General features: G+C 47.3%; 1 protein-coding gene across 1 annotated transcript in view; it reads left to right on the plus strand.

Annotated features, from left to right (window-relative positions):
* Window positions 1-7,586: 7,586 nt before the first annotated feature.
* The window catches only part of CREB5 (cAMP responsive element binding protein 5), a 616,745-nt gene continuing 597,053 nt past the window's right edge, over window positions 7,587-27,278 (plus strand). Inside the window, exon 1 of the mRNA XM_056519876.1 lies at window positions 7,587-7,605. The gene's annotated coding sequence lies outside the window, so the exon portion shown is untranslated. The remainder of the gene's footprint in view (window positions 7,606-27,278) is intronic.

The raw sequence follows: 27,278 nt of genomic DNA on the forward strand, positions 1-27,278 counted from the left end.
TTGCCCTGTATGCAGTTTTCCACCACGGTTTTCGGTCCAGTGGGAAAACCGCATACGGGGCAAAAATGAGCCGACCGGAGTAAGCGTTTCACTCCGGTCGGATCATTGAAATTAATTACATACTGGCAACATACGGCAGGGATACGGGAGCACCTGGTTTCGGCTCCCCCCCCCCAGCCTTATGGGGTCCCGTATGGCTGAAAACGTGATGTGAACCCAGCCTTATACTTGTCCCCCCTTGTAATTGGATGGAATTGGCCTGGCTTTTTTTTTTTGGCACAAACCTCATTCACAGTTATCTGAATTTGTTAATGTGAAGCTTTCCTAGGAGGAAATCCCAATATATGCCTGGGTATCGAGGTACGCCCTGAGTCGCACCGCAGCTGTGAAGCAAACACAGGTGCTATCAGCAGCAAGGCAGTGCCCATAATGGTGTACATCAGCGATCACACTGATGTCCGCAATGAACCCCTCAGATGCCTGATCACGGCATTTGCAGAAATGTGGTGGTTCCGGCCATCATCATAGAGTCTTCTTCTCTGATCTGGCTTCTTGCAGACCAGAGAAGTAGATTGCAGTTGCATATGCATAGCACTGATCAGTATCTGCAATCTAAAGATTTCAAAAAATAGTCTCCTGTGGGGACTAAAAAAATAAATAAATAAAAAAAGTTAAAAATAAGTTTTAATAAAAGTGAATAAGTTCCTCCCCCCAATAAAAAATGTAATTCCCCACTTTTCCCATTTTTCAAAGAAAAAAAAAGTAGAAAAAAATATCAAAGTTTGGTATCGCCACATACAGAAATGTCTGATCTATTAAAATATTATGTTAATTATCCTGCATGGTGAATGGCGTAGACGTTAAAAAAAATAATACCAAAGTCCAAAGATGCTGATTTGAGGTCACATCATATCCCAGAAAAAAAATTATAAAAAGAGTGATCAAAAAGTCACATATACACAAAATGGGTACCAATAAAAACTACAGATCATGCTGTAAAAAAATGAGCCCTATATATGGAGAATTAACAAAGTTATAGGGGTCAGAGGAGGACAATTTAAAACATACTTATTTTGTTATACAAAAAGAGGGAAAAGATGGGGATCATTTTAGTCATATTGACCGACAGAATAAAGAGAACGTCAGTTCAAAATTGGGGATTTCTTATCAATTTCCCACCATAAATAATAATTTCTTGCTCCGTAGATTAATGGTAAAATGAATGATGTAATCACAAAGAACAATTGGTGGGCAAAAAAGAAGCCCTAATATGGGTCTGTAGCTGACAAAATAAAATAATTATGGCTCTCAGAAGGTGAGGAGGAAAAAACAAAAATACAAAAATGAAAACTTTGTCTTCAAGGCCAAAATGGCCCTAAGGAATTAAGCACTAAACTGCTACTGATGCTGAAGAGTTTTAGTGGTGGGGGATATTTTACAGAGGCACTGTGGACATACAATAGTAGGTACACTGGCATTTACAAAAGGGACTGTTGTCCTGAGTTTAATGGTTTTTAAAAGCTGAGAGGGAAGCCTGGGGTTCCCTTTCAGAACCAGTGTGGATTATCTTCAGCAGGCAGACTGGCTTAGCTTGCAAGTACACAAACTCTCTCACTCTCACTCTCTGCTGCACCTAGCAGATGCTAAGCCCCACCCCTATTTCTTGTGTTTTGTCTTGCTGTGATTGGGACAGATTTTCCTTGACAACAGTTAGTAGACAGCATTTTGATAGACCTAGTGGCCAAGGGCTGTTTTTCTGGGGTAAGGAGTAATTTTAGGTTAATGAAGTTAGGAATCACATGGGCTATCAAATAGAGGGAGGTTGTTTGAAACAATGACCATTTAGAACCACAGAAACAAGGGTACAGTTCGCAGCCAATCTCTTCTGCAAGCGAATGCACTTCCCAAAGACCCACTTAACTTGCAGACCCCATAAGCAGCTGCCATGTTTATATTTAGACCCATATCTATCTAGGTGTAGGAGCAATCTGAAATGCCTGAATCATCATGAGTTAAGAATGAACATTCTAGACTCTTTTAAATGAATCTCTGTTTGTATTTCTTGTTATCTTTTTATGACCCTCCTCCTCGCTGCCAGTTTTAAGCAGCTTTTATAATATGATACTACTAGAGGAAAATTAAATTGCACGGAGTGTTTCAGGTAACACGGGGTTCATTTTCCGATACGGTGCTAATCTTAAACCCATAAATTCTGTTACGCAATCTACAAAGTGGCTGTGTTTTATTTTTTCAGACCAGATGTACATGTGTTTTCACAAACGATCCCACTTAAATATGGAACAAGTAATAGAGCCATTCAGCCCTCGCACCAGAGTCAGGTGTGTTTTATTTCACAACATTTTCATGAAGCAAAAAACGTTCAATTATTACCTCTTAAAACTTTTAGATAGTTAACTCAACATTTTGTTTTGACTTTTTTTTATTTTATAGCATTTTTCGCAGGCTCACCTCTCATTGGAATGCCTGTGTGAGAATAAACACATCATTGTTTATAAATTGTAAAGTCGATCGCTGTCCCCTTTTTAATTAAATGACAGGATCTTTATATGAACGCAGGGTTCATAAATATACAAATTACTACATAAATGTACATTGTTGTTTGCCTTTATTTATTATAAGAAACAGGGAATACCTTCTCTACTAACCTACATGATGAATATGGGGGTGGGGGTAAACTTCACTGCCATAAGCTCTGTTGTGTAAGGAACTGGAAAACGGCTTCCTGGAATAGGGCTTTACTGTCCATTTGCCTCTAATTTCATATGAAGACAAACAGAGTCTTTACTGTTAAAAAGGACTCCATATGTACAGATTTAGTCTAAAGTAGAATATCTCTATACTTGATATGGCCTATGTAGTCCTCAGGAGCTCTACAGCCTCTGTGCAACACAGTACAGGCAACACACTTAATGTCCATGGGCCCTAAAGGCAGGTCTCAAGTCCTGCAGGAACCTGTGGGAACTGAGTTACTTCACTATTTTCACAGCAGGAACAATGTTACCGTTAGCAGGAGTTTTTTTCCCCAGGACTTGACCCCTGCCTACAGAGGATTATTTTTAAACCTATGGCTTATGATAACAAATAGGCCAAGTCTTAAAGTGTATGTTTGTCGTGAGCAAATACTTTTTATGTAATGTAGATAATACCATTATATGTACAGTATATTTGTAATATACATTGGATAAAAAAAATGCTGTTCCTTGCAGCTATTGCCTGTGTCTCTGTGAAGATTCCAAATACAGACAGTGTGGGCGGGACCAGCAGGGCTCTGTTCAGGCTCCTGGCTTGTCAATCATCCTGCTGTGTTAGCCGAGGGAGTGTCATAGAGCCTCAGAGCACAAAGCCTCACTGCAGAGATCCCTGCTTGTCCTCGGTGTACAGAGCCCTGTTTGTCCTCACTGGACAGAGCCCTGCTTGTCCTCACTGCACAGAGCCCTGCTTGTCCTCACTGTACAGAGCCCTGCTTGTCCTCAGTGTACAGAGCCCTGCTTGTCCTCACTGCACAGAGCCCTGCTTGTCCTCACTGTACAGAGCCCTACTTGTCCTCAGTGTACAGAGCCCCGCTTGTCCTCAGTGTATAGAGCCCTGTTTGTCCTCAGTGTACAGAGCCTTGCTTGTGCTCACTCAGTGCACAGAGCCCTGCTTCTCCTCAGTGTACAGAGCCCTGCTTGCCCTCACTGCACAGAGCCCTGCTTGTCCTCAGTGTACAGAGCCCTGCTTGTCCTCAGTGTACAGAGCCTTGCTTGTCCTCAGTGCACAGAGCCCTGATTGTCCTCAGTGTACAGAGCCCTGCTTGTCCTCACTGCACAGAGCCCTGCTTGTCCTCACTGTACAGAGCCCTGCTTGTCCTCAGTGTACAGAGCCCTGCTTGTCCTCACTGCACAGAGCCCTGCTTGTCCTCACTGTACAGAGCCCTGCTTGTCCTCAGTGTACAGAGCCCTGCTTGTCCTCAGTGTAGAGAGCCCTGTTTGTCCTCAGTGTACAGAGCCTTGCTTGTCCTCACTCAGTGCACAGAGCCCTGCTTCTCCTCAGTGTACAGAGCCCTGCTTGCCCTCACTGCACAGAGCCCTGCTTGTCCTCAGTGTACAGAGCCCTGCTTGTCCTCAGTGTACAGAGCCCTGCTTGTCCTCAGTGCACAGAGCCCTGATTGTCCTCAGTGTACAGAGCCCTGCTTGTCCTCAGTGTACAGTGCCCTGCTTGTCCTCACTGCACAGAGCCCTTAATGTCCTCAGTGTACAGAGCCCTGCTTCTCCTCAGTGTACAGAACCCTGCTTGTCCTCAGTGTTCAGAGTCCTGCTTGTCCTCAGTGCACAGAGCCCTGCTTGTCCTCAGTGTACAGAGCCCTGCTTGTCCTCAGTGCACAGAGCCCTGCTTGTGCTCAGTGTACAGAGCCCTGCTTGTCCTCAGTGTACAGTGCCCTGCTTGTCCTCACTGCACAGAGCCCTTAATGTCCTCAGTGTAGAGAGCCCTGCTTCTCCTCAGTGTACAGATCCCTGCTTGTCCTCAGTGTACAGAGTCCTGCTTGTCCTCAGTGCACAGAGCCCTGCTTGTCCTCAGTGCACAGAGCCCTGCTTGTCCTCAGTGCACAGAGCCCTGCTTGTCCTCAGTGCACAGAGCCCTGCTTGTCCTCGGTGTATAGAGCCCTGTGTGTCCTAAGTGTACAGAGCCCTGCTTGTCCTCACTGCACAGAGCCCTGCTTGTCCTCACTGCACAGAGCCATGCTTGTCCTCAGTGTACAGAGCCCTGCTTGTCCTCAGTGTACTGAGCCCTGCTTGTGCTCAGTGCACAGAGTCCTGCTGTCTTCAGTGCATAGAGCCCTGCTTGTCCTCAGTGTATAGAGCCCTGCTTGTCCTCAATGCACAGAGTCCTGCGTGTCCTCAGTATACTTTGTAATTACATCACTTATTTTACCATAAAATGTACGGCGCAACCAAACAAATATTATTTATGTGGGAAAATTGAAAAGAAAACTGCAATTTAGCAAATTTTGGAAGGTTTTGTTTTCACGCTGTACACTTTCCGGTAAAAATGACATGTTTTCTTTATTCTGTGGGTCAATACGATTAAAATGATACCCATGATTATATTCTTTTCTATAATTGTACCGCTTTAAAAAATCTGTTGATTGCTAATACTGTGCTGTGCTATGTATAGGACACAGCACTGCTCAGTATTATCGGTAATCTTCTACTCTGGTCTGCTCAATCTCAGACCAGAGCAGAAGACCCCAGGAGATGGCCGGAGCCAGGTGAGGGGACCTCCGGCCGCCATGCTGGATGATCGGATCCCCACGGCAGCGCCGCGGGTGATCCGATCATCCATTGAAAGTACCGCACTGCTGCAGATGCCGTGATCTGTATTGATCACGGCATCGGAGGGGTTAATGGCGGACATCCGCGCGATCGCGGATGTCCGCCATTACCGGCGGGTCCCTGGCTGCTGATAGTAGCCGGGACCTGCCGGATATGACGCGAGCACCGCTCCGGTGCTCGCGATCATGACGGCGCGTAAATGTACGTCATGGTGCGTTAAGTACCATGTCACCCTGACGTACATTTACGTCCATTGTCGTTAAGGGGTTAAAAACTGTGAGGGAGCCAGAAATTCATGTGAAATCAGTAATGGAGTCAACAAACATAACATGATAGCAGCATGCATAGGGTTAATTTGATAAATGCCAATGTAGCTAAGACTTAGTTCACTAAATGCTGGCTGATTGGTAAACATAATGATCATAAATATGACCTCATAGCAGCATAAAGCAGCATAGTAACTAATAATGCCATACAGCACAATAACTAATGGCAATGCGATGAAAGGGCAGATGGAATTAACCCTAGGGGCAGATGGAATTAACCATAGGGGCAGATGGCATTAACCCCTTGTGTTTTTGATGCCAGGGTGTGGTTATCCTCTTCACCACCTGAGGTATGGCCGCTGATTCCTGGGCCAGGTGCGGGGCAAATATTCATTCTGATGCAAGGTTACAGAACAACAGCAGCTTTACTGAGGCAGACAGATGGAATAGTCTTTACAGCTCAGTTAGGCCCAAGGAGAAGACCAGTGACTTTAGGAGACTTGTGGGCTCGCTTGGACTTGTAGTGGACTTGGACTTAATTATGAAATCCCACGCTGACTTTAGCAGACTTTATAAACTTGACAATGACTTACCAAATTTTGACTTTCACCTGAAGGGGTACACGGTTGATGAAAGCATGGCTGGGTGGTTAGGCCTAGGTCTCCTTTAGGACACCAGATACTCTCAGGTCTTGACTGTACTCTACCTCCGAACAGAACTCGATTAGCTAGCTCCTCCTCAGTATATATGGGAGCAATTTGGAGGACTCCCATAGGTCACCCACAAGTCACCTGGTCACTGACACCTTCCCTGGTTACATGACTTGGTAACAACATTTAAGGGCACATTAACATCAGAAAGACAAATGAATAAATAAAATAAGGCACTGTCAACCATTTAGAATGAAGGTGGACCCAGGGGGCACTAAAATAGAGTCCGCGGCCGCCACACAGGACTGAAAAGGGTACAGGAGGGCAACTCCTGTACTGTAATAAAAACAAGCAATCTCCAGGTAGCAGAGCGGGATCAATGGAAGTGCTGAGACCAGATAAGAAGTTAAAAGGATTTATTTCCCATAATGCAACGCGTTTCACGGTCACCCGCTTCCTCAGGCATGTCTGAGGAAGCGGGTGACCGTGAAACGCGTTGCATTATGGGAAATAAATCCTTTTAACTTCTTATCTGGTCTCAGCGCTTCCATTGATCCTGCTCTGCTACCTGGAGATTGCTTGTTTTTACCATGATTCTATTTCAGCGGGACGAAGCTGCAGAGACCCTTTGATGATACGCCCTGTTCCATTGTTGTACTTGGTTGGAGTACAACTTCATGTGGTAAGCGCAATTCAAACTTAGCGGTCCTCACCCCGCTGCTCTCCTCCTCCCTCCGGGTCCTCTCCCCGGGGCGTCTCCGTTGTGCGGCTCCTTCCTCGTGGCCGCACGACAGCCGCATCACTGTAATGTCGCGGCGCATCTCCTGTGCGCCCTCCTGTGGTGCCGGTGCGCGCGCGTCTCTTCCTTAGGCGCGCGCGTGCCAGTACCTAACATTTAAAGGGACAGTGTCCCTTTAATTGGTCCTTGCCTGAACCACCCTTATTTAAGGATGTCACTTCCTATGTCTCCCTGCCAGATCTTTGTGCTCAGTGCCTTTGAGAAAGCGTTCCCACTGTTCTGTTTCTGACCTGACCGTGTACTGAACCCTTGCTACGTTTCTTGACCACGAACCTGAGCCGCCTGCCCCTGACCTTACTGCCATTCCTGACTACGAGTATTCTCCCTGCCTGGTCGGCCGTCTGCCTCTAGCATCCCAGCTCCATCACTCCGAGCCAAGCGTCACCTCGGCAACCCACACGGACGAGTCGTGCCAGGACGTCGCCTGCCGCAGCAAGTCCATCCTGCTTTGCGGCGGGCTCTGGTGAAGACCAGCGGCGTCTTAGATTCTGCTTGCCTGGTACGGCTCTCTACTCCTTCCTCGCGGGTCCAGCGGATCCACCTTCTGATTCATCCCGGTGAGTGTGACAGATAATAAGACAGCAAAATAAAATTCCCAATGCAGCAGATGTAATGAGTAACTGATAGACGGCTCCCCCACTGCTTTGTCCAGGAGCGGTGAGGTGGGGGAATGGCACAAGTCTTATATACCTGTATATGATATAGCATGGCCAATGACAGTGCAGGCACCATTACTGGGTGCTTCCTGCACGCTGCGTGCCATATATATATGGCCGCATATATAGTGTCACACTGTTGTGGCGACATTTAGAGCTAGCACACACGTCGGGTCATTTCATACTGACAAACAACACTTCACAGTCACAAGTGCCAGAAGAAGCTTTAACCTCCCGTTGCTCTGTTCTGCCTGCCCACACACAGAAGATGGTGAGAAGAGTGAAACCCTGTGCCATCTGTGCCCCATCCTGTGCTATCCAGCACTGTATTCAGGTCAAGGACATCTTTAGATTAGGGAGGAAGAGTTAGGAATTAAAAAAAATATATATATAAACATTTAGGGGGAGATTTATCAAAACCTGTGTAGAGGAAGAGTGGTGCAGTTGCCCATAACAAGCAATCAGATCACTTCTTTCATTTTTCACAGGACTCTTTAAAAATAAAAGAAGCTATCTGATTGGTTGCTATGGGCAACCGCACAACTCTTCCTCTGCACAGGTTTTGATAAATCTCCCCCTTAGGGTCCACAGCAGTGTGGGCTGTTTGACACAGACCCTTCTTAGGGGTGCCTCTCCTGCATGCCCCCAGCCTTTTTTTCGGATGTATACCTTTTTTTAATAACTTGCTGATCAATGTAGCACCTATGATTATCTTTTTCAGGGTGCTGGAGTTTTATTTTGTTTTGTTTTGTTACAAGCTCTTTTTTGAGGAATCTGTCTGACCTGATTCCTGTGTGCAGCCTGCCTTGACCACAGACATGTTTTTTTTTTCTTTAACGTCTTGTCTGTTGTCCGTGCCACATAAGCTGTCCATGTTGTGTGGACTGACAGCACCCTTAGTGTAGCCTGCCCTGTCCACTGGGGATCAGGAGGGTGTTCTTTTTGTTTGATGGGGGGTCTTTGCTCTACATGGCACCAGCAACTGTTCTGCACTCAGAATCAGTACAATAGACAAAAACATCCCAGAGTTATTAATGTATAAAGTGAGACAGGTCAGATTTGAAAAATGTGGCTGTGTCCTTAACCCCCAGAAAATGAGGGGCGTACAGGTATGTACTGAGTCCTATCACATCTATGAAGCAACTACATTTCGAGCAGAACAGAGAAGTAGTAGCTTTGCATATGCAAACCTCTGATCAGTATTTGCAATCTAAAGATTGCAATAAATAGTCCCCTGTGGAAGTATGGTATCACTGTATGCAGAAATGTCCGATCTGTGCATACTGTGGGCATATTGCTGCTCAGCCATTCACTGGCTGCAGCAATGTCTCGCCTCACCTGTGATTAGCTGAGCAGCACTGTGACACACTGGGCCCCAATGTCCCTCTGGGTTCAAGAGTCACACTTACTCTGAGAAACCAAGAAAAGAAAAGAAAGACATGTGTCCCTAGTGTAATAGACAAAAACACCAATAGAATTAATACAGGCTAGGTACACTCAGCCTGCCCAGTTACACTAAGAGCACAATGTCTGTACGGATGTGGGGTAGTAGTTAAATCAGGATAGAAGTGATGATGCACTTCTGTCCTGAAAAAGGGCCTGATCCGGGCCAGAAATGCATTGATATGTGCCTTTAATAAACAGTTATATATTGATTTATGCCGTATGTCATCTTACTTTGGACCGAATCCAGCGCTACAAAAATTCCTATTTTTTACTGCTCACTCGTTAACTTACTCTCAGAAAGAAGATTGCGCCTAGGCACCGGAGCAGGACACAGGAGGCACCACAAGAGCGCTTAAACTAAGTAATAGGTTTATTTTTTATATACTTTAGAATGGGCATTGTTATTTTAACACCTTAAGGACCAAGGGCGTACCCGTACGCCCTGGTACCGCTCCCCTGCTATGACACTGGGTCACAGGCTGACCCCGCATCATAGCTGGGTGGTCCCGGAAGCTATCAGCCGCCAGGACCCGTGTCTAATGCCAGACATCACTGGCATTAGCCCCTTAGACACAGCAATCAAAGTTGATCGCTGCATCTAAAACAAAAGTAAACCATTCCCGGCAGCTCAGTTAGGCTGTTTTGGGCTGCCGCAGTGAAATTGCAGCGTCCCTAACAGCTGAGATCCAGGCTGGAGCAGCAGAGTGCCGATAACACTGATCAATGCTATGCTATGGCATAGCATTGGACAGTGTATGCAATCAGAAGATTGCATGTAATAGCCCCCTATGGGAACAAAAAAAAATGGTGTAAAAATAGTTTTAAAAAAAGTTAATAAATGTGATTTAACCCCTTCCCTTATAAAAGTTTGAATCACCCCCCTTTTCCCATAAAAAAAATATATAAAATATTTAAACATAAATAAACATATGTGGGTCAAGAGGAAGCGCAACCGCGCAAAACAATTGTCGCTCGTACTTTGTGAACGCACTTGCGATTGTCCTGCTGTAAAAGATTTACTGTACCGGAATAAAAAAGGTGTTTGTTTTGCATCACTGGAGAGTGCAGTCCCATTCTTTCTCTCTGGACTTTATACAACATATGTGGTATAGCCGCGTGCGTAAATGTCCGAACTATAAAAATATTAATTAAACCACACAGTCAATGTTCAAAAAATTCCAAAGACTAAAATTGTTTGTTTCTGGTCATTTTCAGGGCGGGCCGTGACATCACAATGCTTCATCCCCTGCACCACCCGTCATCAGCCTCGGAGAAAACTTAGCTCCGGGCTGATGAGGTACCGGGCTGATCGAGGGGGTCCCCAGCTGTAGGCCCCCGGTGATCAGACATCTTATCCCCTATCCTTTGGATAGGGGATAAGATCTCTAACAGCAGAGTACCCCTTTAAGGCAGCAGGAAGCCTTTCTCAGTCACAGTAGTTTTCTTCAGAACAGGCTCAATGCTGTTTTATCTGAGAAAGGATTTCTGCTGCCTTAAAATCTAACAAAACAGAAAAGTGTTTCAAAATCATTATAGATGTGTACGATTAAAGTATTGTAAATTTATTGTGTGCAAATCATGCCACAATTCTGGTGCATTTGCAATAGTAAATTAGTGTTTTGCTGTAAGAACATAACTTTATAACTTCTTTGTTTATTTGAGAATTTTCCCACATAAGTTTCCCATTTTTTTTAAATCTTCGGACCCTGAAAAAATGAGTCGTCAGTAGGCAAAAAAAAAATCAAAAGGAACCACTAAAGAGCAATTTGGTCATACACTTCTCAGACAGATATTGATATAGAAATAGTGCAGCATGTCTCAGCAATAGGAACTGATGGAAGGTCAACAGTGGAAGTTCAAATTTGTTGTAACTGAGAGAACCAGAATGTTCCATCAGCATGCCCTTGGTAGATACAACAAATCCCTTAGGGTAGGAATCTTTAGTGAAATTAGTTTAAACTGTGTTTTTAGGGAACTTAAAGGGGTAACTCCACTGCCCCAGCACGTCTATGGGAGGCAGGGATGGCAGCTGCCACGCCTCTTCCCATAGACTTGCATTGAGGGGGCATGGTGTGACGTCACAATCCACACATACCGCACCGAGCGTTTTGAACAAAATGTTCCGGTCGCTGGGGCAGTGGAGTACCCCTTTAAAAGGGAAATTCAGGGTTAAAAAAATAAATACCTGTAGCTACTTTCTTTCAGAAACAGGGTCCCTCTTGTCCTAATTTTATGTGTGGTATTGCAGCTAGGTTCTATTGCAGTTAATGGAGCTGAGTTGTAATATCACACACAAGGACAGGTGTGGTGCTGTTTTTGAAAGGAATCAGCTACATTTTCCTTACAGGCTTTCCTCCAAACAAATGCTCAGATAAATTACTCTTAGAGTCTATCCAACTATGCACTTTACAGCTGTTACGCCGAGCGCTCCGGGTCCCCGTTCCTCCCCGGAGCGCTCGCCTCATCTTCGTTGTTGCAGCGCCCCGGTCAGATCCACTGACCGGGTGCGCTGCGGTCCCGCCTTCAGCCGGGGTGCGATTCGCGATGCGGGTAGCGCCCGCTCGCGATGCGCACCCCGGTCCCCGTACCTGACTCGCTCTCCGTCTGTTCTGTCCCGGCGCGCGCGGCCCCGCTCCCTAGGGCGCGCGCGCGCCGGGTCTCTGCGATTTAAAGGGCCACTGCGCCGCTGATTGGCGCAGTGGTTCCAATTAGTGTGTTCACCTGTGCACTTCCCTATATCACCTCACTTCCCCTGCACTCCCTGGCCGGATCTTGTTGCACTTGTGCCTAGTGAAAGCGTTCCCTTGTCTGTTCCTAGTCCGTGTTCCTGACCTCCTGCCGTTGCCCCTGACTACGATCCTTGCCGCCTGCCCCCGACCTTCTGCTACGTCCGACCTTGCTTCTGCCTACTCCCTTGTACCTCGCCTATCTTCAGCATCTTCAGCAGCCAGAGAGGTGAGCCGTTGCTAGTGGATACGACCTGGTCACTACCGCCGCAGCAAGACCATCCCGCTTTGCGGCGGGCTCTGGTGAAAACCTGTAGTGGCTTAGAACCGGTCCACTAGCGCGGTCCTCGCCATCCCTCTCTGGCACAGAGGATCCACTACCTGCCAGCCGGCATCGTGACAGTAGATCCGGCCATGGATCCCGCTGAAGTTCCTCTGTCAGTTATCGCTGACCTCACCACGGTGGCCGCCCAGCAAGCCCGACAGATCGCCCTTCTAACCCGTCAGCTGTCGGAAATGTCCACCATTTCGCACCAACTTCAGTCGCAACTTCTCCAGCAATCTTCTCCTCCGCCAGCTCCTGCACCTCCTCCGCAGCGAGTGGCCACTCCTAGCCTCTGCCTGTCCTTGCCGGACAAATTTAATGGGGACTCTAAGTATTGCCGTGGCTTTCTTTCGCAATGTTCCCAGCACTTGGAGATGATGTCGGACCAGTTTCCTACTGAAAGGTCTAAGGTGGCTTTCGTAGTCTGCCTTCTGTCTGGAAAAGCCCTGTCATGTGCCGCACCGCTCTGGGACCGCAATGACCCCGTCACTGCCTCTGTACACTCCTTCTTCTCGGAAATTCGAAGTGTCTTTGAGGAACCTGCCCGAGCTTCTTCAGCCGAGATTGCCCTGCTGAACCTGGCCCAGGGTGTTTCTTCCGTTGGCGAGTACGCCATTCAGTTCCGTGCTCTTGCTTACGAGTTGTCCTGGAATAGTGAGGTTCTCTGCGCGACCTTTAAAAAAGGCCTATCCAGCAACATTAAAGATGTTCTGGCCGCACGAGAGACTCCTGCTGACCTACATGAACTCATTCACCTTGCCACTCGCATTGACATGCGTTCTTCCGGATGGCGTCTGGAGCTCCGCCTGGATATGGACTTTGTTCGCACGAAGCGTTTTTTCTCCCCGGCTCCTCTCTCCTCTGGTCCTCTGCAATCTGTTCCTGTGCTTCCCGCCGCGGAGGCTATGCAAGTTGACCGGTCTCGCTTGACACCTCAAGAGAGGACACGACGCCGCATGGAGAATCTTTGCCTGTACTATGCCGGTACCGAACACTTCCTGAAGGATTGTCCTATCCGTCCTCCCCGCCTGGAAAGACGTACGCTGACTCCGCACAAAGGTGACACAGTTCTTGATGTCAACTCTGCTTCTCCACGCCTTACTGTGCCTGTGCGGATATCTGCCTCTACCTTCTCCTTCTCTACTATGCTCTTCTTGGATTCCGGATCTGCAGGAAAATTTTTTTTGGCCTCTCTCATCAACAGGTTCTACGTTCCTGTGACCAGTCTCGCCAGACCCCTCTACATCTATTGTTTTTACAATAAAAGATTGGACTGTCTCGTACGTTTCCACACAGAACCCCTCCTAATTTGCATCGGACCTCATCACGGAAAAATTGAGTTTTTCTTTCTCAGGTTCTTTGGCCCCAAGAAGAGGGGGAGACCCAAGGGGGGGGGTACTGTTACGCCGAGCGCTCCGGGTCCCCGTTCCTCCCCGGAGCGCTCGCCTCATCTTCGTTGTTGCAGCGCCCCGGTCAGATCCACTGACCGGGTGCGCTGCGGTCCCGCCTTCAGCCGGGGTGCGATTCGCGATGCGGGTAGCGCCCGCTCGCGATGCGCACCCCGGTCCCCGTACCTGACTCGCTCTCCGTCTGTTCTGTCCCGGCGCGCGCGGCCCCGCTCCCTAGGGCGCGCGCGCGCCGGGTCTCTGCGATTTAAAGGGCCACTGCGCCGCTGATTGGCGCAGTGGTTCCAATTAGTGTGTTCACCTGTGCACTTCCCTATATCACCTCACTTCCCCTGCACTCCCTGGCCGGATCTTGTTGCACTTGTGCCTAGTGAAAGCGTTCCCTTGTCTGTTCCTAGTCCGTGTTCCTGACCTCCTGCCGTTGCCCCTGACTACGATCCTTGCCGCCTGCCCCCGACCTTCTGCTACGTCCGACCTTGCTTCTGCCTACTCCCTTGTACCTCGCCTATCTTCAGCATCTTCAGCAGCCAGAGAGGTGAGCCGTTGCTAGTGGATACGACCTGGTCACTACCGCCGCAGCAAGACCATCCCGCTTTGCGGCGGGCTCTGGTGAAAACCTGTAGTGGCTTAGAACCGGTCCACTAGCGCGGTCCTCGCCATCCCTCTCTGGCACAGAGGATCCACTACCTGCCAGCCGGCATCGTGACAACAGCCTTGTATGTATTAAAGTTGTGATTATAAACACTCCTGGTAGTGTATGTTCAAGTAGTTGGCATGCTCATACGTCCCAACTTGATATACATATATATCACATTGTCTTTACCTAAAAGACAATGCGGTATAAAAAATGATATAGTTCCAAATCTATGTAGAACAAGAAGGTATGTGTGGCAGAGGCACACAAAAAACTTTACTCCTGGATTGTTAAATTGCCATATATGACTGCTTATAAGAGTTGCTGGTTGCTGTTTTGAAACTTTGTTTAACCCCTTAAGGACCCAGCCAATTTTCACTGTAGGACCCGGCCATTTTTTGAACATCTAAAAGGCTAAGGAAAATGAATATTCCAAATAAATTATATAATGATTCACATATACAACATGTCTACTTTATGATTGCATCATAAAGTTGAAATGTTTTTACTTTTGGAAGACATCAGAGGGCTTCAAATTATAGTAGCAATTTTCCAATTTTTCACAACATTTTCAAAATCAAAATGTTTTAGGGACCAGTTCTATTTTGAAGTGGATTTGAAGGGCCTTCTTATTAGAAATACCCCACAAATGACCCCATTATAAAAACTGCACCCCTCAAAGTATTCAAAATGACATTCAAAAGGTTTGTTAACCCTTTGGGTGTTTCACAGGAATAGCAGCAAATTGAAGGAGAAAATTCTAAATCTTCATTTTTTACACTCGCATGTTCTTGTAGACCCTGTTTTTGAATTTTACATGGGGTAAAGGGAGAGAAATCTTCCTAAAATGTGTAATCCACTTTCTCTCGAGTAATGAAATACCTCATATGTGTATGTCAAGTGTTTGGTGGGTGCACTAGAGGGCTCAGAAGGGAAGGAGCGACAGTGGGATTTTGGAGAGTGAGTTTTTCTGAAATGGTTTTTGGGGGCATGTCACATTTAGGAAGCCCCTATGGTGCCAGGAGAGCAGAAAAAAACCACATGGCATAAGATTTTGGAAACTACACCCCTCAAGGAACGTAACAAGGGGTACAGTGAGCCTTAGCACCCCACAGGTGTTTGACGACTTTTCGTTAAAGTTGGATGTGTAAATTATAAAAAAAAAATTCACTAAAATTCTAGTTTTCCCCAAAATTTTCAATTTTTTCAAGGGGTAATAGGAGAAAATGCACCCCAAAATTTGTAACCCCATCTCTTCTGAGTATGGAAACACCCCATATGTGGACGTCAAGTGCACTGCGGGCGCACTACAATGCTCAGAAGAGAAGGAGTCACATCTGGCTTTTGCAAAGCAATTTTTCCTGAAATGGTTTTTGGGGGGCATGTCCCATTTAGGAAGCCCCTACGGTGCCAGGACAGCAAAAAAAAAAAACACATGGCATACTATTTTGGAAACTACACCCCTCAAGGAACGTAACAAAGGGTACAGTGAGCCTTAACACCCCACAGGTGTTTGACGACTTTTCGTTAAATCTTGGATGTGTAAATTATTTTTTCTTTTATTTCACTAAAATGCTAGTTTTCCCCCAAATTTTCAATTATTGCAAGGGGTAATAGGAGAAAATGCCCTCCAAAATTTGAAACCCCGTCTCTTCTGAGTATGGAAACACCCTATATGTGGACGCCAAGTGCACTGCGGGCGCAATACAATGCTCAGAAGAGAAGGAGTCACATCTGGCTTTTGCAAAGCAATTTTTTCTGAAATGTTTTTTGGGGGGCATGTCCCATTTAGGAAGCCCCTATGGTGCCAGGACAGCAAAAAAAAAACACATGGCATACTATTTTGGAAACTACACCCCTCAAGGAACGTAACAAGGGGTACAGTGAGCCTTAAAGGAGTAGTCCAGTGGTGACTCAGTGGTGAGCAACTTATTCCTAAGGATAGGGGATAAGTTGCAGATCGCGGGGGGTCCGACCGCTGGGGCCCCCTGCGATCTCCTGTACGGAGCCCCGACAGCCCGCGGGAAGGGGGCGTGTCGACCTCCGCACGAGGCGGCGGCCGACACGCCCCCTCAATACAACTCTATGGCAGAGCCGAAGCGCTGCCTTCGGCAATCTCCGGCTCTGCCATAACGATGTATTGAGGGGGCGTGTCGGCCGCCGCTTCGTGCCGGGGTCGACACCCGCTATCTGGGCCGAGAGCCGGGGCCCCATACAGAGAGATCGCAGGGGGCCCCAGCGGTCGGACCCCCCGCAATCTCAAACCTATCCCCTATCCTTAGGATAGGGGATACGTTTCTCACCACTGGACTACCCCTTTAACACCCCACAGGTGTTTGACCACTTTTCATTAAAAGTTGGATGTGTAAATTATTTTTTCTTATTTTTCACTAAAATGCTAGTTTTTCCCCAAATTTTCAATTTTTTCAAGGGGTAATAGGAGAAAATGCCCCCCAAAATTTGTAACCCCATCTCTTCTGAGTATGGAAACACCCCATATGTGGACGTCAAGTGCACTGCAGGCGCACTACAATGTTTAGAAGAGAAGGAGTCACATTTGCAAATTTTGCTGAAATGGGGGGGGGGGGCATGTCGCATTTAGGAAGCCCCTATGGTGCCAGGACAGCAAAAAAACAAACACATGGCATACTATTTTGGAAACTACACCCCGCAAGGAACGTAACAAGGGGTACAGTGAGCCTTAACCCCCCACAGGTGTTTGATAAATGTTCATTAAGTGGGATGTGAAAAGGAAAAATTTGATTTTTTTACACTAAAATGCTGGGGTTACCCCAAATTTTTCATTTTCACAAGTGGTAAAAGGAGAAAATGTCATTGTAAATTTGTAAGTACATTTTTTTGGAGTAAGGACATACCTCATGTCTGGGCGTAAACAGCATGCACACCGGTCTCAGAGGTGTCGGAGATCAGTCAGGGTCCTTGAGCTGTGTATTTCTCCTATGGAGCCAGAACAGTGGGACCCCCCCTCAAGGGGCATTGCATGGGGTAAATAACTGGGGTACACTAAATAACTAAAATGGGGTACAGTAGGACATAAAATTATAAAACAGGTTATGTTCCCAGAATGATGATCCAGAGCATAGCCAAAACTAAAAAATATGCCCACCCCAAACCCTATGCTCTGAATCATCATTCTGGGAATGTGATGTGTGTGGCCGTCCCTAACCTGTTGCCTCAATTGCGCACCCCGCTCAGGTGGAGAGAGCGCTGCGCATTTGAGGCAACATAAAAAGTCCCCGATGATAGTGACTCAGTGACCCATGACCCATTTTTTATTAAAAAAAAATACCCCCAGAGGTCTCATCAGTTATTTTTATTTTTTGATTAAACATTTTTTTGGGGCAATTTAGTGGTTTTATGGGGTTAAAACTTGGAATGTACTCTGGACTTGGTACATTGGGGTCAAATTGTGGAAAATTAAAATGAAGAGGGAAAATGTAGTACTCCATGGAAGTGTGATACTCCCTGAAGCAATCCTTAATGCAGAGGCCCGGCTGATCGGGGCCAAGTGTCACATTGAGTGATGGTGTCCTTCCGAAACCCCCTCTTGTAACACACTCTGCATCTTTTCTGGGCTTGTCCCTTCTTTCCAGTGTGGGGGACCTCACCTGGAAAGTGTTGGCCTGGGACGATCCTGGCACCTATATTTCCAGTTCCTTGGGAAGTCCGACCTGTTCTTTCCCGGTCGCCAAAGATCAGGACCTTTAGGACTTCTTCTTGGAACTGGAGAAATGTCCCTGTGTTGCCAGCGTATTGGGATAGTACAAAAGAGTTGTACATGGCAACCTGTACCATGTAGACCGCAACTTTTTAGTAACGTGTTTTCTGCATGGCGTTATATGGCTTGAGGACTTGATCAGAAAGATCAACTCCCCCCATATACCGATTGTAGTCCAGAATACAATCGGGCTTGAGGACCATTGTTGTGGTACCTCGAACAGGGACAGGTGAGCTGCCGTTACCATGAATAGTGGTCAGCATAAGGACATCCCTCTTATCCTTATACTTGACCAGCAACAGGTTTTCATGGGTAAGGGCACGGGATTCACCCTTGGGAATAGGTGTCTTAACAAAATTTAGATGGAGGCCTCTCTGGTTTTTCCGCACGGTCCCACAAGCGGACGTCGATCTGTCGGCAAGGGATGTGAACAGAGGGATGCTGGTATAAATGTTGTCCACGTACACGTGGTAACCCTTATCCAGCAATGGGTGCACAAGCTCCCAAACGATTTTCCCGCTAACACCCAGAGTGGGGGAACAATCTGGGGGTTCAATACGGGAATCTCGTCGCTCATACACTCTAAACTTGAGAGTGTACCCGGAGGTACTCTCACAAAGTTTATAGAGCTTCACGCCATATCGCGCCCGCTTCAAGGGAATATACTGGTGGAAGATGAACTGCCTGGCGTACAGATTCATCTGCTCCACCATCAGATTGACAAAACTGTGACTGAAGAAATAACTGAAATAGTCAATTTCCGTGAATCCAGAATTGTCAATCCGGATTCCGGAGTCGCCAACAAACTTTGCAATCCGTGGCTGATAAGCCTCTGGGGGTCTCCAGACAGGTTCATCGGAAGGGGGCTCCGGTAAACTTGTCTGGGGGGTCGGGCTCCTAGTACGAGCGGCATCACCACTCGCACTAGTGCCGGCCACTGGGCCACTATCATGGGGGGTGCGTGGCTTTGCTTGGCAGTGGCGGGGGAGGGGGTCGATGACGGGGGGGGGGGGAGGTATGTACTGTGTGTGTGCTTGGTGTAACTATGTATAACGGTGTGTGATTAGAAATCACACACTGTTATATGGGGGGAAAAAATGCTGCAGCCCCAAAAAAATGGGGGGGCTAATGCAGCGCCCTGAACCCCTAATAGGGCCCGGGTCACACTGAAAAATTGCAGAAGACCCTTGGGGACCTATTAGGTGGTCAGGGGGGGGGGAAACAAATTTTTACTTTTTTTTTACTTTTTACCCTACCTTTCCCTGGATTGTATTCTTTCCCTGATCTATGGGGGGCTTCTTTTCTTCTGTGGGGGCTCCGATCTCGGCAGAGGGGGGGGGGGGTTCCGGTCTTCCTCCAGCAGCTCTGACCGCTGACTGAACTCAGCCAGCAGCGGGAGCTGCGGGAAGATGCTGTTAACCCCTCCCCTGCCGGCTGCTATTGGCCAATAGCAGCGATCCTGGGGGGGGGGGGGGGGGGGGAAGAAATCGCCACCTCCCCATAGATACAGTGGGTGGTAGGGGTTGTATCATACACCCCCGATCACCTAGTATCTCCGGGTCAGCGGGTCACACGTGACCCGCATCGCCGGAATAGCCGCAAATCGCATGTGCAAATTCACATGCGATTTGCGGCGATCGTCGACATGGGGGGGTCTGATGACCCCCCTGGGATTTCAGCAGGCATCCCGACCCGATCTCCGTAACTGTACGTCATGGGTCCTTAAGACCCAGGGTGTCGGGACGTAACGTTACGTCATGGGTCCTGAGCGGGTTAAGGATGAATTTATATTATTATTATAATGATTATTATGATTGAAATCTCCAAAATCAGCAATAGGGCATGGGGAGCACGCAATGTATGGGTATGAAGGTATTCTTTGTACAGTGGGGATCAAAAGTTTGGGCACCTCAGGTAATTTGTATTAATGTGTATAAAGATGCGAAGGAAAGATGGAAAAATCTCCAAAAGGCATCAAATTACAGATTAGACATTCTTATAATATGTCAACAAAAGTTAGATTTTATTTCCATCATTTACACTTTCAAAATAACAGAAAACAAAAAAATGGCATGCAAAAGTTTGGGCACCCTGCAGCATTTATAGCATGCTGTAATACTCATGTTTCTGAAGACAGGAACTCCGGTGTATGTGGATCCGCTGGAATTGAAAGTATATGAGGGGGAGATAAGCGAATATTTGAGCAGGATTGTATTCCCTCGGGTGGAGGGAGCGTTAGGAGAGAAATTGGAAGAACCCATTACGATAAGGGAAGTGGAGGAGGTTTTGAGTAAGATCACAGGTAATAATACATCACCAGGCAGTGATGGCCTGCCCTTTGAGGTATTCCGGAAATATGGGCCTGTCTTGATCCCTGCCTTGGTGAGAGTATTGGAGGCAAGTATGAAAGAGGGTCAGCTCCCCCTATCGATGAGAGAATCAATAATTGTATTAATATTAAAGGAGGGGAAGGAGGAAAGCGAGATGGGATCTTATCGGCCCATCTCGCTTTTGAACACAGATGTCAACATTTTTGCAAAGTTGATGGCAGTCAGGTTGCAACGGGTAGTGGGGGATTTGGTCCATCGGGATCAATGTGGGTTTATCCCTTGGAGAATGGCCTGTCTGAATATTCAGAGGGTATTTGCCAACATAGAATTGGGGGGATGGAAGGGGGGGATTCCCACTCCATCCTGTCCCTAGATGCCTCAAAGGCCTTTGACAGGGTGGAGTGGGAGTTCCTATGGGGGGTGTTGATAGGGTTCGGAATAGGGGAGAAATTTATAAAAATGGTCCGACTGTTGTATTCGGCCCCCAGAGCCAGAGTGCTAGTAAATGGGGAGAAATCGGAAGATTTCTCTCTAACAAGGGGGACCAGACAGGGGTGTCCTCTCTCCCCATTGCTTTTTGCCCTTAGTGTGGAGCCTCTTGCAATTAGGATCAGAGCAGAGGAAGAGATTGGGGGGTTTGGGGCGAGGGGGAGAGAGGACAAGCTATCCCTTTACGCGGAGGACATCCTTTTATTTCTCAAGGGGGATGGGGACCTGTGTAAGGTAATGGAGATTATAAAGGAGTTTGGAGGGTATTCAGGGCTAGAAATTAATTGGGAGAAATCAATATTTCTGCCACTGGGGGAAAGCACCCCAGTAACGGGAGGGAAGGTAAGAGTGTTGAATAAGGAAGAGAATTTCAGGTATTTGGGTATTAAAATTTCAAAAAATATCGAAGATTTCCACTCATTGAACTTGAAACCGGTGGTTAAGGAAGTGGAGAGGAAGGCTCAAATTTGGAATAAATGGACCGAATTTGTCTAATTAAAACTATAATTCTTCCAAAATTGTTATTTTTATTTGGAGCTACCCCAGTTTGGTGTGAGGAGGGATTATTTAGGAAGATAAAATCAATTCTCAATTCTCTAATTTGGGGGAGATGTCGAACGAGAATTAAGATGGACTACCTCAGCCTCCCCAAGGATAGGGGGGGGGGGGGGGCTGGAGTTCCCAGATATTAGAGGGTACTTTTTGGCTTCACAGATATATCTTATTAATAGATGGGGGGAAGTGGATTTTTTTAGACACATTATTAAATCTCAACAGGGAGCTTATGATGATATCCATCAATTTTTAGAGGCAGGGGGGAAGGGCACGGGCACAAGTACGGGATTAGAGAATAATGAACTTGTTATACAATTAAGGAAATCATGTAAAATATTAAAACAAACACTAGGGATTAAAAGTATTTTGGAAAATGCCACAATCTGGGATAATAAACACTTCACGGTGGAACTAAGAAGTACGGAGTTTGAGAGTATGAGGAGTTCTGGGATAAAAATGATTAAGGATGTTTGGAATAATGGGAAATTTGTATCATGGGAGGAGTTGGGGGGGACAAACTAGACTGGGGGGTGGAGGATGGTTGGAATATCTGAAAATTAGAGAAACATTTATGAAATCGATCAAGAAGGGCTGGTGATCCCGAGGGGAGACACTTTAATCCAAAAATTAATAGGCGGAGTGATAAAAAAAGTACTTTCAGTGGTGTATGGAGAAATTAGAAATAAAGCCAAAAATGTACCAGAACATTTTAGTAGAAAGAAGTGGGAGAGGGAATTGGGGGTAATAATGGAGGAACAATGGAATAGAATATACTTAAGAATGAACTCAATTACAAAAAATAATAATGATGATACAATATAATATCATATATAGATTATATTATACTCCTTATTTCATGAAAAAAATCGGGAAGACTAGCTTTGTATGTTGCCCAAACTGTGGGGAGGACAGGGTTGGTTTTCTGCACATGATGTGGGAGTGTGGGGAAGTGCGAAAATTTGGATCAAATATTTGCAAAAGAATGGAAAAAGAATGGAAGGTTAGGGTGGAACCAGCTGCGGTCTCAGCAATTTTGGGGGATGACCCGGTAAATATTAGAGGGTACCAAATAAGAAAAAAGGTCGTTTTGGGCCTTTTCTATGGGAGATTAACTCTGGTTCGGAAATGGATTTCAACTGAGCCACTGCAAGTTCAAGAATGGTGGTCCGGACTGAAAAAGGAATATCTGAGGATATAAGTCCTTTTTTATTTTATTTTTTTTTTGCTCACGGGAGGTCGGGGGGAAGGGGGGGTGGGTCTTAAGGGGTGAATTGTAAATTCTGTATTTTAATGGAATTTGCATCTGATGGAATTCATAAGACTTGTATGTTGTAGCATTTCTAAAAAATAAAAAAGAATATTATAAAAAAAAAAAAAAGAGGCCGCTGCAAAGCGGGATGGGCTTGCAGCTGCAGGCGACACCCAGGTTGCTACCCCTGGCACGGCTCGACCACACAGGCGGCTGAGGAGATGCGAGACACAGGAGGGATGAGACAACTCGTAGTCAGGATAGCAGTAGGTCAGGGCAGGTGGCACAGTAGCGTAGTTGGGGCATAGCAGGAGTTCAGTAGGCAGGCGGCAGAGGAGCAAGGTCAAGTCACAAGAGCAGGAGATCTGGTACACGGCAAGGCAATACAATGGAACGCTTTCTCTAGGGCACAAGGCAACAAAGATCTGGCAGAGAACTTAGGAGGGCGGAGGAATTTATAAATAAGCGACAGGTGGTTACACTAATGAGTGTACTGGCCCTTTAAATCTTAAAACTCCAGCGCGCGTGCCCTAAGGGACGGGGACACGCATGCCAGAGCAGAGAGGCGGAGGCAGGAGAAACACCTGGAGAGTAACGTACTGGGGCTTGCATGTGGGTGTGTCCCGCAATGCGAGCCCCAGTCCCATCGGCAGCAGAAGGTAAGGGGACAATGCGCTCACAGCCAGCATGTGAGGCCGGAGCGCATAGCGTAACACATGCACTGCCCCCTTTGCAAAGCTGAGACCTGCCTGTGTCATGGATTGTTCTCAATCATCATCTGGGAATACCAGGTGATGCCAATCTCAAAGGTTTTAAATGCCCAGACTCATCTGACCTTGCCCCAACAATTAGCACCATGGGTTCTTCTAAGCAGTTGTCTAGAAATCTGAAACTGAAAATAGTTGATGCTTACAAATCTGGAGAAGGCTTTAAGAAGATAGCAAAACGTTTCCAGATGTCAATATCCCCTGTTCGGAATGTAATTAAGAAATGGCAGTCATTAGGAACAGTGGAAGTTAAAGCAAGATCTGGAAGACCATGAAAAATATCAGACAGAACAGCTCGCAGGATTGTGAGAAAAACAATTCAAAACCCACGTTTGACTGCACAATCCCTCCAGAAAGATCTGGCAGACACTGGAGTTGTGGTACACTATTCCACTATACAGAGATACTTGTACAAATATGGTCTTCATGCAAGAGTCATCAGAAGAAAATCTCTTCTACGTCCTCCCCACAAGAATCAGCATTTGAACTTTGCAAATGAACATATAGATAAGCCTCATGCATTTTGGTAAACAAGTTCTGTGGACCAATGAGCTTAAAATTTAACTTTTTGACCGGAATGAGCAAAGGTACGTCTGGAGAAGAAGGGGAACAGAATTTAATGAAAAGAACCTCTGTCAAACTATTAAGCATGGGGGTGGATCAATCATGCTTTGGGGTTGTATTGCAGCCAGTGGCACAGGGAACATCTCACGAGTAGAAGGAAAAATGGATTCAATAAAATTTAAGCTTTCGGTATCAGCTAGCGGTCATGTCTCGACCAGCAACCCATCTGCCATCAACGATTGGTTAACACGATCATCCCCTTAATCACAAGTGACATCTGATATCCCAAGTCAACAGTCGGTGAGTTCCTCAGACACAACCTTCAGTTGGCATGGCCCGGGAGCAGTCCCTGTCCTCCCATTGCCTCTGTCCTATGCTGTTCCCTCCCCAAAAGAAGTATCTTATGCTGTGGGTTCAGCTCCACTATTCAGTGAGGACGATCTAATAGAGGCAGTCAGCAACTACTGCCCAGCCAATAGGGGGAGGAGACATCTGCCGCTTCCCCCGCTAGGTGGGCAAGTAGTGAAGAGGAGAGTGAAGTGGGAGGCGGTGTTGCCAGGGTTCAGGGTCCTGAAGCAGACACTGTTGAGGAACCTGAGGAGGACATCAATGACGTGCAGACACTTGTTGTTGATGATAAAGCCGATCACAATTGGGAGCCGGGTCTTCATCATCATAAGGAGAAGAGAGTTGCAGGTTGCCCTTAAGGCAGCAGCGGAGTCAGCAAGGTGGTAGCATGGTTGGCAGTCAGCATGGTGGCAGAAGTGGAAATTCTGGAGACAAACGTGCCCTGGAGAGACCACCTGCTTCACGGCAGCCTACCTTCCCATGAGATAGTGGAACAGGTGTTCCTGGAGATGGTGGTAGTAGCAGTCAATTAGTGGAGACTGTTGGTGGGAAAATCAGCTACTCAGCTGTGTGGGTGTTTTTCATCAAGTATCCGGAGGAGGTTCACATAGCCACATGCAAGATATGTAAGCAGAATGCGAAGCGTGGCCAGCATCCCAATGTTGGTACCACTGCCCTGCGTCAACATATGCTTCGCCACCATAAAGCGGCCTGGGATAACCATGGCTTTCGATGTAGTGGTCCAGCCTGCTGCATCACCCAGTGGCACGCCGCTCCCTCTTTCAGAGAGCCAAGGCTCCACCACCTCAGCCAAAGGGAGCTGTGTGTCGTACCTTCCTTCTGTTGCTTCAGATGCTCCTGCTCCTCCTACTTTTAGTCAGCCATTCCACAAACAATCCATCGGCGAAGCCATCTCCAAGAGACAACAGTATGCGCCCACTCATCCAATGGCGCAGAAGCTGAATATGTTCCTGTCCAAGTTGCTGGTGCTGCAGTCCCTCCCTTTTCAATTGGTGGACTCTGCACCTTTCAGAGAATTGATGGCTTGTGCCGAGCCGAGGTGGAGAGTCCCAAGCCGTCATTTCTTTGCGAAGAAGGCAGTACCAGCCCTGCACAATTTTGGGGAAGAGAAGGTGGGCCAGTCCTTGAACCTGTCGGTGTGCACCAAAGTGCACGGCAGCACTGACGTCTGGAGCTGTAACTATGGTAAGGGACAATACATGTCCTTGATGGCTCACTGGGTGAATGTGGTCCCTGCACAGCCACAACATCAACTTGCACAGGTCACACCGCTTCCTCCTCCATGCTCTCAGGCCGTTGTTCCTGTGACAGTGTGCGACTCTGCCTCCTCAGCCTCCACCGTGTCCTCAGCCTCCACTGCCCAGACAAGTCTTAGTGGCCCTTCAGCATATCATGTGTGCAGGGCATGGCATTGTCACGCTGTTCTTCAAATGGTTTGCCTTGGCACATGAAGTCACACAGGGGAGGAACTGCTAAAAGTCATTCGTAAAGAAATCGGAGCATGGCTTACTCCACGAAAACCGGAAATGGGAACCATGGTGACTGACAATGGGAAGAACATCTTGCAAGCGCTGCAACTGGGAAGCCCGAGCCATGCGCCATGCAAGGCACACGTGTTCAATCTGGTTGTGAAGCAGTTCCTGAAGTGTTCCCCCCATTTGCAAGACATCCTAACAATGAGAGGGAATCTTTGCATGCACTTCAGCCACTCGTACACCACAAAGCACACCCTCCTTGAGCTGTAGCGTCAGAACAGTATCCCCCAACATAGTCTTATTTGTGACGTTGCCACACATTGGAATTCCACCCTCAATTTGTTGGACCGACTGTACAAACAGAGAAAAGCCATCACCGATTTCTTGATGATCCAAGCGCATAGGGGTACTCTCCTGTGTAACTTCGATGTGAACCAGTGGCAGCTCACACGGGACACCTGCCGTTTGCCCAGGCCCTTTAAGGAAGCCACATTATTACTAAGTCACAGGATTACGGGATGAACAACGTCATTCCACTGCTTCATTTCTTACAACACATGTTTGAAAGGATGGCTGGTCAGGGCACTGAAGACGTGGCGCCTACATCTCACGGCCACATGAGCCCTGTGGGGGCTGAACTGGAGGAGGAGGAGGGGGAGGGGCACAGTGGAGCACAGTTTAGGTTTTGCCAAATGGGCGGTTTTTCTAGTAATCTGACAGGAGAGGAGGAGCAGGAGCAGCCAGAGGAAGTAGACAGTTCTGAGAAAGGCGAGACAGAGGACCCAGACACACCGTGGCAGTATGCAGTGCAGATGGAGGCACGGTGTTCCTCCGAGTCACTTGCAGAAATGGCACGATGCATGCTCACTTGCTTGCGTAGTGACAGCCGAATTGTCACCATTCGGCAGCAGGATGACTTCTGGATCTCAACCTTATTGGACCCTCGCTACCGCCACAAAATAGGGTCCTTTTTTACACCCACTGAGAGGGAGGACAAAGTGACCTACCACAGAGGCATCCTATGTAGTCAGTTGGCCGATGCCTATCGGCGCCATCGTCCATCCTCAGGTCTGAATCGGGGGGGCCCCCTGCGCTCACCTTCCACTGCCATGGCTGCTGGGGAGGGGTGGGGTGGCAGGAGCAGTACAAGCTCCATCAGCAGCAGCCTGAGTCTACAGTCGCTGATGATTAGCTTTCTTCATCCGCATAGTGAAGCAACTCATCAGCAGCAGGTACACCTGGAGCAGGACCTGAACCCACAGGTGGTGGCATACCTTGACATGCCCATGCCAACACACCTTGAAGATCCGCTGGACTTCTGGGCAGCCAAACTTGATTTGTGTCCTACCCGGCCAGTAGTGTGTGATCAGAGCGGATGTTTAGTGCGGCAGGGGCCATATTCACCCCAAGGAAAACTCGTCTGTCCACGAAAAATATGGAGAGACTGACCTTTGTGAAGATGAATCAGGCATGGATCAGCCAGGATTTCCAACCACCAAT

This window comes from Hyla sarda, chromosome 5 (genome assembly GCF_029499605.1).
Source record: "Hyla sarda isolate aHylSar1 chromosome 5, aHylSar1.hap1, whole genome shotgun sequence".
NCBI lineage: Eukaryota > Metazoa > Chordata > Amphibia > Anura > Hylidae > Hyla > Hyla sarda.